Genomic DNA, 8,790 nt, shown 5'->3' on the forward strand with positions numbered 1-8,790 from the left:
ATGAAGGGGGGGTGCGTGTTGAGACATGCATGGTGGATGGGATGGAGAGACGGTCCTTGTACGTACAGGGGCTCGGACACATGTTTTCAGCAGGCCACAGAAGAATGTGGCAGGGTTCACAGCTGGATGGGTTTTTTTGAGGATTTCCTTGAGTGTCTAAGAGAGAAATATCCATTCCTGTCCCTCCTGCTTGTGAAAGGGAGGAGGGGTCGCTCGTCCTGCCCCAAGGACTGGATGGGAGAAACCTCCTTCTCCCCAGTGGAAGGTGAGACCAGTGGCAGGACGGGGGGGAGAGGCGAGGCATGTTCTCTGGGCCGGACAGGTGCCTACACTGCCTGAGGGCTGTGGAGTATTGCACTCTTTCTCCTCCCTTGGTGGAGAGCAATAGAGAGGAGTCTGTCTGAACTGGCTGCTGCCTCTCTCTCCCAGCTGTCTGAGCAGCACGATGGCCAAGGCCCTGTAGGAATGTGGGTTCGTGCTCATTGCTCTTCCTGCCCGTTGTGGATGATGTCCTAGCAGCTTGTACTCGTCCTCCTCTCCCTCCTGCTCCCCGCCCTGCCCACCTCCTCAGAAAAGCCTGCAGGCATCAACAACAAACCAAAAAGCAACCAGAGGGAGGGTAAGAGACTGCCAAAATAATCATCACCCTTCTCTCTACTCCCTTTCCTGAAAAGCGGAACGACAGCAGTTCTGACTCTCACGCGCCTGTCCTGCCCCCAGTTTCCCAAAGGGAAGGAGGAGGAGGAATAGACCAGTCTTTTCAAGGAGCCGGCAGGAGGCAGGGAAAGGCTAGCTTCTCCTGCTCACCTCCCGTCAGAGTGCTCTCCCAGGCTCCCTCTTGCCAAGACGGGCTGGACTCACATGGCAGTGGTGGCCTCTTCTGGACCCTGGTCATGGGAGAGAATCCCCAAAAGGTGGACAGTGGAGAGAAGGGGATGAAGATCCCCACAGAGAGACCAATCTAATGAGAAGGGGGAGCCAACAAGAATAAACTGAAGGCCCCTTGAATTTATATATATATATATATATAAATATCTATTCCCCACCCCTGGCCCGCTCTGTCCTTGCTGTAACTGTTTCTATCTCTGTGTTTATAAAACGCATTATCCTGGCGAATTTTTATTTTCACTCTTCGTTTGTTTTTCCCTTTCTCTTCGTCTTCAATTCTCCTTCCCTTTTTTTTTTGTTTTTTGGTCCACATGACTACTAGTCTTGTGTGTCACTTGTTAGTTTCTTTGGATCGTGGAGGCTGACTCGGAAGAGAATGAGAAGGCAAGGGAAAAAGCATGTGTTGTTGGGATTTAAAATCAAATCACCCACCCAAAGCCTATAGAATCCCAGACTTCTGTATCAACAAACAATAGGGGCGCTTTTTTTTTTTTAACCACCTTGTATAGAAATAAATTGGTGTAAAAGGCTCCTTGAAGGTGCTGCTGCGAGCACCCTGCCCCTGTGACGTGTGTTCCTTCCCCCTGCACCAGACCCCTGCACGAGCATCTTGCTGCTGTGAGTCCCGAGTGGCTTGTGTGGGCGGACGCAAGGGTCGGCACATCCCTGCTTTTGGGCAGCCTTGCGGTTCCCACAAGAAAAGTGAGGAGCTCTGCGCCTGCAGAGCCTGTGGCAGAAGCCTTTTTCTCTGCGTTTAGTCACCAGGGCTGGCTGCAAACAGTCGGAGTATTTTGTATATCCATAGGTTAGGCTAGAAGAAGCTGTCTGATTTGACTCCTGCATTTTACAGGTGACGTTTCAACCCATTTATCCTGTACTGAGCCCCAAGAACTAATGTGTATTTGAAGTATGTATTGACAAAATGCATTGGCTTGATTTTGAGGCACTGGGACACAGAGAATCCCTTCCATTGGTAGCCTGCTGCAAGGGCTTCGTGTTCTCACTGTGTAAATACTTAAGCCCGGTTTCTCCTTTGGATCTGTTTGGCTTTGGCTTCCAGTTACTACTTCTGGATACGTCCATCCCGCTGTTTCAGAGAGCCTTAGAGCACAGTGGGGCTTTTTCCCCTGGACTGGTATTTAAACACTGTAACATCACTTCTCAATCCACTTTTTGACAAGCTAAATAGATGGAACTCCTTAAATCTTCCACTGTAAGGGATTTCCTCCAGCCCATGAATTATTCTTGTCTTTTCTTTCTACATCTTGTCAAATTTTTTCGGTATCTTGTAAAAACGTTCCTTTCGGAATTGAGTGTTCAAGCCCCAGTGCCATGGACAAGTTTCCCCTGCCCTTTGCCTTAAGTCTGCGGAGGATTGCGTTTGCCCTTTTCTCGCAGCATTACACGGGAGCTCACATTAGCTGCTTGTCTGGTGTGACCCTTACATCATCCGAAGTCTCGGCTTTCCGTGATAGTGTTTCCCCCTTTTCTACAGGTATGGTCTGAGTTCTTATTTCCTAGATACTTCACGTGAGGCTGTATCGAAGTCCAGTTTGTGTGAATGGACCTGGCTTACCCATGGACCAGGCTACTCGCCGCTTTCCCAGTTCTGTCACCCCCAAACTGTATCAGTTGTTGTTTTTTACTTTCAGATCCGGGTTGAAAATGCTATATTGCGTCTGACCTACACTAACTTGAAAAGCATCATTCAGCGTAACTTTTTATTAGCTTCTTTTTGAGACTCGCAGGCTAGGCATTTCTTAATCCTCTTAGTATGTGATTATGTACAGTAAATCTTTTTGACTTATGGTGCTAGGTCAATGCCTTACAAAAATTTAAGTATGTTGCACCTATGCAGTCCCCTTTGTTAAACCAAATGTATAATGATGTCATCTAAGAATGAAATTAGGGTTTGGGTTTTTTCTTTTCCTTTTCCTACAAAAATCTGTATTTCATAAAACCTTTGGGTTATAGGTTCTATTTTTCATTCACTAATTCTTCATCTCAACAACTTTTCCGTAACTTCACATTGAGTCATTTCACTTTCCTTTTGGGAATACTGTCATGAATGTCTCAAGGTATTTCTCTAATATCCCAAGTTTAATTAAAATCTGAATCAATGGGCTAGAGAGCTTGCTAGTGAACTCTTTTAGGACTCCTGTTTCTTTGCTGACTTAAAAATACACATCACTAGTAGATGTTGTCTAATCTCCTACTTTGATACTAAGGTACTGGATAGAAGTTGCTATTTTCATATGACTGCCACATCCTGTTTCTTTCTGAATGTGGAATTAGTAGTATTTGTTGACTGATTTTCCCCTGTTCTGTGTCACTAGCACTTTCACCATTTTTAGCTAGCATGGAACAGTACTATTGCTAAGATTTCTTTATTTTTTATTTAAAGAAAGGATTGAAAGATCCAAAATCCCTTTCCTATTACCAGTAGTTTTGCTAGCCACAAAGCTTTCCTTAACATTTTTTATCTATTTTATAATGTCTAATTTATGTCGGTTGCTGTCTGGCCTTCCCATTTTCCTTGTGTTATGTTTCGGGAGGTTTTTTTGTTGTTTTGGGGTTTTTTTTTTTAAATTGTTTCTTCTTGCTCACAGACTTTCTTACCGAACCCAGGATGAGCTTTTACCAAAAGTTTTCCTCTTTCTCGATTGTGGAATTAGGGCTTTTTATGGCCACATAATAAACTTTTCTTACAGAAGAGTTTCATTCACATTTTTCTGTCTTATTTCTTTTTTTCTCATGGACAACTCAGTTTATAGTTTGCTCACCTTAGAAATTAGCACAGACTCAGCCCAGGTTTATTACTGCTTGTGGCTCTCTTCTGCATGTCCATATTTCATATGAACAGGGCAAAATTGAGAGTTTCACTCAATTTATTATCTTGTCTTGTATGCATCACCTTGAAGTCTGAAAAATTGACTTGTTTTGGGTGCAGTGTCTTGTATTAAGAAAGCTACAGTTTTAAAAGTTGGAAAGATGTTTTGCCAACTGGTTGAATTCCCTGGGGAATGGCTCACAAGTTAAAATTCCTTGCGGTGTTTTTTCATTTTATATGTTAAAGGCGCTTGAAATCACCTCTCCTGGTCCCTGGTTTGATGTGGTTTTTTTCTAATGTCTGCTATTCATCCTTCTTGGAATCTGTTGCCTAGCATGGGATCCATATGTATTTGAGGCTGTACAATTCCTGTGTTAACAGTTATTTCAAAGGTATTATTGCTTGTGTTTGTGCAGTTTGCTACTGCTCCTATAGCTTTTACTGTTGCCCAGGAAGAAACTAATGATTTTTCACTAAGGGGCTTTCCCATCGAGTTTCAGAAATGACGCTTTATTCCAGGCCTCTTTTTTTCTCATCAATGAGAATTTCTTACTTCTCTGTTTACCCAGAGTCCTTTTGCTGGTGTAGAAATAATTGAAGATACCCGACTCTCATTATCTTTGTCACTTATTTGAGTTTGGATTAGGTCTTCCTCTTTGGATTCCCAAAGCTGTTTAACATATTCAAAGCGCTTCAGGTGGTTTAAAAAGTATAGTTGCTACCTGCGGGATGCAAAATGTAACATCTATATAAAATCGTTCCCTGTTGAGATGAAGCCTCAGGTTCCACAGTCTGCAGCTTTTCAGCTTTGTGCTCTCAAGCAAACAAGGGTTCAATTATTTAACTCCCACTCACAAGGGTGGAAGATTCTCTAAGAAGATCCCATGGTCTTCAGCTTCCTGAATTCTTCCTGAATTCAGCTTCTCTTCAGCTCCCTGAATTCTTTGACTCTGCGCTTTCTTTGTGATGCCAATCCATTTGTTTCTGTATGTCTGTACCCAAGAAGACTTGACAATGACTCTGGAGTTCTGTTTTAGGTTGCATCTTGTATCTTTGCTGGAAGTCAGTAGCACGTCGTCGTCTTGTCCTTCACTGAATTGGTTGTCTGTTCTCAGCTGGATTTTGCAAATTATCATTGCTTTAAAAGGAAACATCATGTAGGCTGGAAATCATTTAGAAAAGTCACCCACAAACAGTAACTGAATCTCAGCCGTGACTGATGATAGTATTGCTGGTCTGTAATTCAGTTAAATCTTCAAGAAAGATTTAAGACTTTCATAATTTAAAGCCTTATGGTTAATCAACCATGGCCCTTATTAGAGTTTTTTGTTGGTTATCACTGCCATTAAAACTGACATTCTATTTTACTTTTTTTTTTTTTTAATCCATAGGGTCTTGTTATGTCTGTGTTCAGTACATTAAAGTCTTCTGCTATAAGAAGTCTTTTTTCATTTGTAATGAATCACAGACCACAATCAAGTCACTGTATTCATCCTTCCAAACAGCTAAATGAAATTGAGCTGGTTTAGGTGTCTCACGGTAAGGCTTGGCTCCATCATGTAGTACTTACCTATTGCTTTTCTTTTTCCTTTATGAATGACCAAACTGTGCAGTGTTCAGTTATAACTCTTGCTACATTAGGCCTAGATGGTTATCGTGAGCCACCAAACCTACATTGCGATAAAAGGACATGTAGTTCTTTTAATTAGATGTTTTTCTTGAAATTGAAACAAACAGCATTATGTTTCTTTTCTTAGCTGAGTGCGACCCATATCAATCACACTGTGATTTTGCCAAATCAGTGTTAGGTTAACTGGCGTACAGCAACCTGGATGATCCCATTTACTTTTCAAATACTTTTTAAGTAAAAGTATTTGCTGGTCTTCTGGAACACATTCAGACCTCCGAAGTTGTTTGGAAAAGAAAGCCCATCGCTTCCATCTGCTTGCCGGATAATTCTTTTAAAATTATTGATTGTCAGTTTCTAGCTATGCAACTTCTAGGATGTATTATTTAATGGGTAGAACTAAACATCTTCCTAAATCTCATTGGCAATAGGTAATATTTCATTACTTCAGAGATTTGTCTACATCATCCAACTTTCTTCCTAATATAGAATATAATTATGAGATTCTGCCTGTCTTCTATATTTTTATTGATTATTTTATCATCTTTATATCAACTAAAGGATATATATCATGTTTAGGGTTTTCTTCTAATATTTTGCAGGTAATGTACCTGAAAGCTGCCCAAGTTTACTAGTGCAGTTTCAGAACATAGAATGAAATTGCTCTGTACACTTCCTTAACTACAAAACAGGTACCTGTTCAATCATCATTTCAGGTACAAAAGATAAAATTTGTGTGCATGGTTTCCTGTTTCTGTATAGTAGAACACCAAAGTACTAGAGAGATGTAGTAACTTGGTCCAACAAACATTTCGATTTCATGTAGTGTCTGTGTAATGAATGGAAAAAAAAAAAAAACTGCAAGAAAAGAAATCATGACACCAAAGAACTAGAGTCTATGCCTAGTTTTGCTACCGAATTAGGATATGTTTTTGGAACGCGGACACAGCTATAATCTGGTGCCTTTGGCATCCTCTTTCATTTGTAAAGCTGATTAACCACCTCGGGGGCAAGTGTTGCCGGTCAATTGTATGATGAAGTGTGGGTACATCTGGGCTTTCCTGAAGAGAAGGAAATGCAGAGCAGGGACCTCTGAACTGAGAATGTTAAAGAGTGAGAAGAGCTGAATGTGTACCTCTACAGCAAAAAGGGAACCAAACAAGACTCAGAAGTGGTAGGCCTCCTGCTGGGGTATGCATAAGTATCCCTGTCAAGCACTGGCCTTTGCCTTGTGGTCCTTGGACAACATTTAAGAGGTCTGTAAGGGAACTGAAAAGCTGGAGTCTTAAATTTGGTATGCAGATGTTTACGTTTCCAAGGGAAAATACACAGGCATCTGTAGATCAATAAAGGTTGAGAACCACTACTCTAGACTACTTGGGTAGGCTGTTCAGCTTCCCTTTGTGAGATGCGTAGGCCTTCTGGGCAGTTACACCATCATCAGTCAGGTCCTTCATCTAACTAGGAGGTATTTACCAGTTTAACCGTAGGATGTAATTGAGGTAGCAAACTCTGGGGTGGTGGGTTGGTGGGGTGGTGTATGAGAACCATTGGGGTTAGCATATGTGGCTTTGTTACTACAGTAGTTACCGGAGTATCAATATACGAGGCTGGGTGGGGGTAGACATGAATAGTCAGATACCTCTAGAGCATATTCCAGTTGGAGAAGCATCTTCCTGTAAAATCGTCTGTGCCCATGTTAGGGCTTTCACTTGCAGAAGTGTTTACTCCAAAAAAAAAAAATTACACCTCTCACCAAATAACTACTGTCGTAACGCTCTGTCTGTGGGTGAGGATGCTTCTGGAACGCCTCTCCATGAACCTCTGCCTCAGCTTTCTAAAGAAAGCAAAAATAGAGAGATGGCAAACTTTGAGATTCAGAGCTCAGGAACTAGTTTTTGCTGTATTGGAAGAGTTTCTACTGCCATGAGACCACCCAGGTACACAAAACTGCCTCTCCCCTTTGTTTTCCAACTTCACAGTGGCGGTTAGTGAAGTTAAATGTACTTTTTTACACTTTACTAAGGTTTACCATTTAGATTTTAGGCAAGTGTCTCCTCTTTTCACTATCTTTTGTATCAGCAGTGACAACAAGCCCGGGGGAGCTTGTCTTTCCATTTCAGTGGTCTATTATTTTAACATCTCCCTAGCCTTGGCATGGAGGATAAGGTGGGATTCCGAGCTGGTCTCTTAAACAAATTGGCAATGTCTAAGAATACCTGTTTCTTAACACCAGCTCCATTCAGCCTGGTAGCTCCAAGCAGGATGCATTTGGGAGATTCTGGTTTAGTACTATGACAGGGTATAGCGAGCAGATTGGTGTTTTTTTAATGCAACAAACACATCCTCCGTAATTAAGAGCGTAAGGCAATTTAGACAAGAATTTTGAAGTACTTTAAAAACAAAGTGAGGCAATAATGTTCAGCTAACTGAAGCCAGCTGCTTCACAGGGTTACTGAAGAGAATAAGAAATGTGTTTTGAATAATTAAAAATATGTCATAAATAAATGACTATAGGAACAGGACTGGAAAACACTGCATCTTCAGAACACAGTGGATCTCTGAATTAACCAAATAGTGTAACAGCAAGATGGTTGATAGTTCAAACAGCTGCAGTTCATTTTTGTTGCAGTCCCTCAGTCTTCATCACAGGCTGCTGGAAGACTTAATCCTGGTATATTCATATTGATAAAGGTACAGTGCCTTGAAAAATCTTTGGGAGGAAAGAGAAGAAACATGTCTGGTCAATTCTCCTCAGGGGGCCAGGATCTAGCTGCAAGCAGTCTTAAGCCACAACCATCACTATACAGTCTGTGGGGGAAAAAAACTAACAATGTAGGTCAGTGGGCAGGAGAAATGCAAATGAAATGTTAGCATTTGCCCAACAAACCCAGTGCCTCCTAAACAGTATAGGATACTGGTAACACTGACCTCTTGAAACAGCAGTCCTGAACACTAGAATCGTGAAGCTCAAAGATAATTTTGTCTCGGTTCCTTCGCCCTCTTGACCTAGCACAATTCCGTACCATGTCATGTGCAACCATGAGCAAAGGATCACCAGGGGAAGGGCTCCTGCGCTCTGCAGCAACAGGATCTCTAACCTAGGAACGACTCGTGTATTGTCAAGAAAGTGGGTCTGGCAAGATGGGGAAAAGGCAGCATGCTCGCATGTTTAACTTCCACGTCATGGCTTGTTTGGTTTCTTAGGTATGTTAAGTTTGTACCACAATCATTTTACAGCAAAGACAGTCTCTGTTTATAACATAGCAGCAGCTGCTTGTCGCTGGGGAACTGTATGATGACTAGGAAGATTCAGTGCTGTAACAAACAGCCCGGATTACCCAGCCAGGCTGCTGAAAATTATCTGAAGCCAAGAGAGCCCTCCGTAGCCTCCAAAACACGAAACCTGGTTCTTCTGGCGCGGGGATGAAGCAGCAGCAGGTAT

The sequence above is a fragment of the Larus michahellis genome, chromosome 1 (genome assembly GCF_964199755.1).
Source record: "Larus michahellis chromosome 1, bLarMic1.1, whole genome shotgun sequence".
Lineage (NCBI taxonomy): Eukaryota > Metazoa > Chordata > Aves > Charadriiformes > Laridae > Larus > Larus michahellis.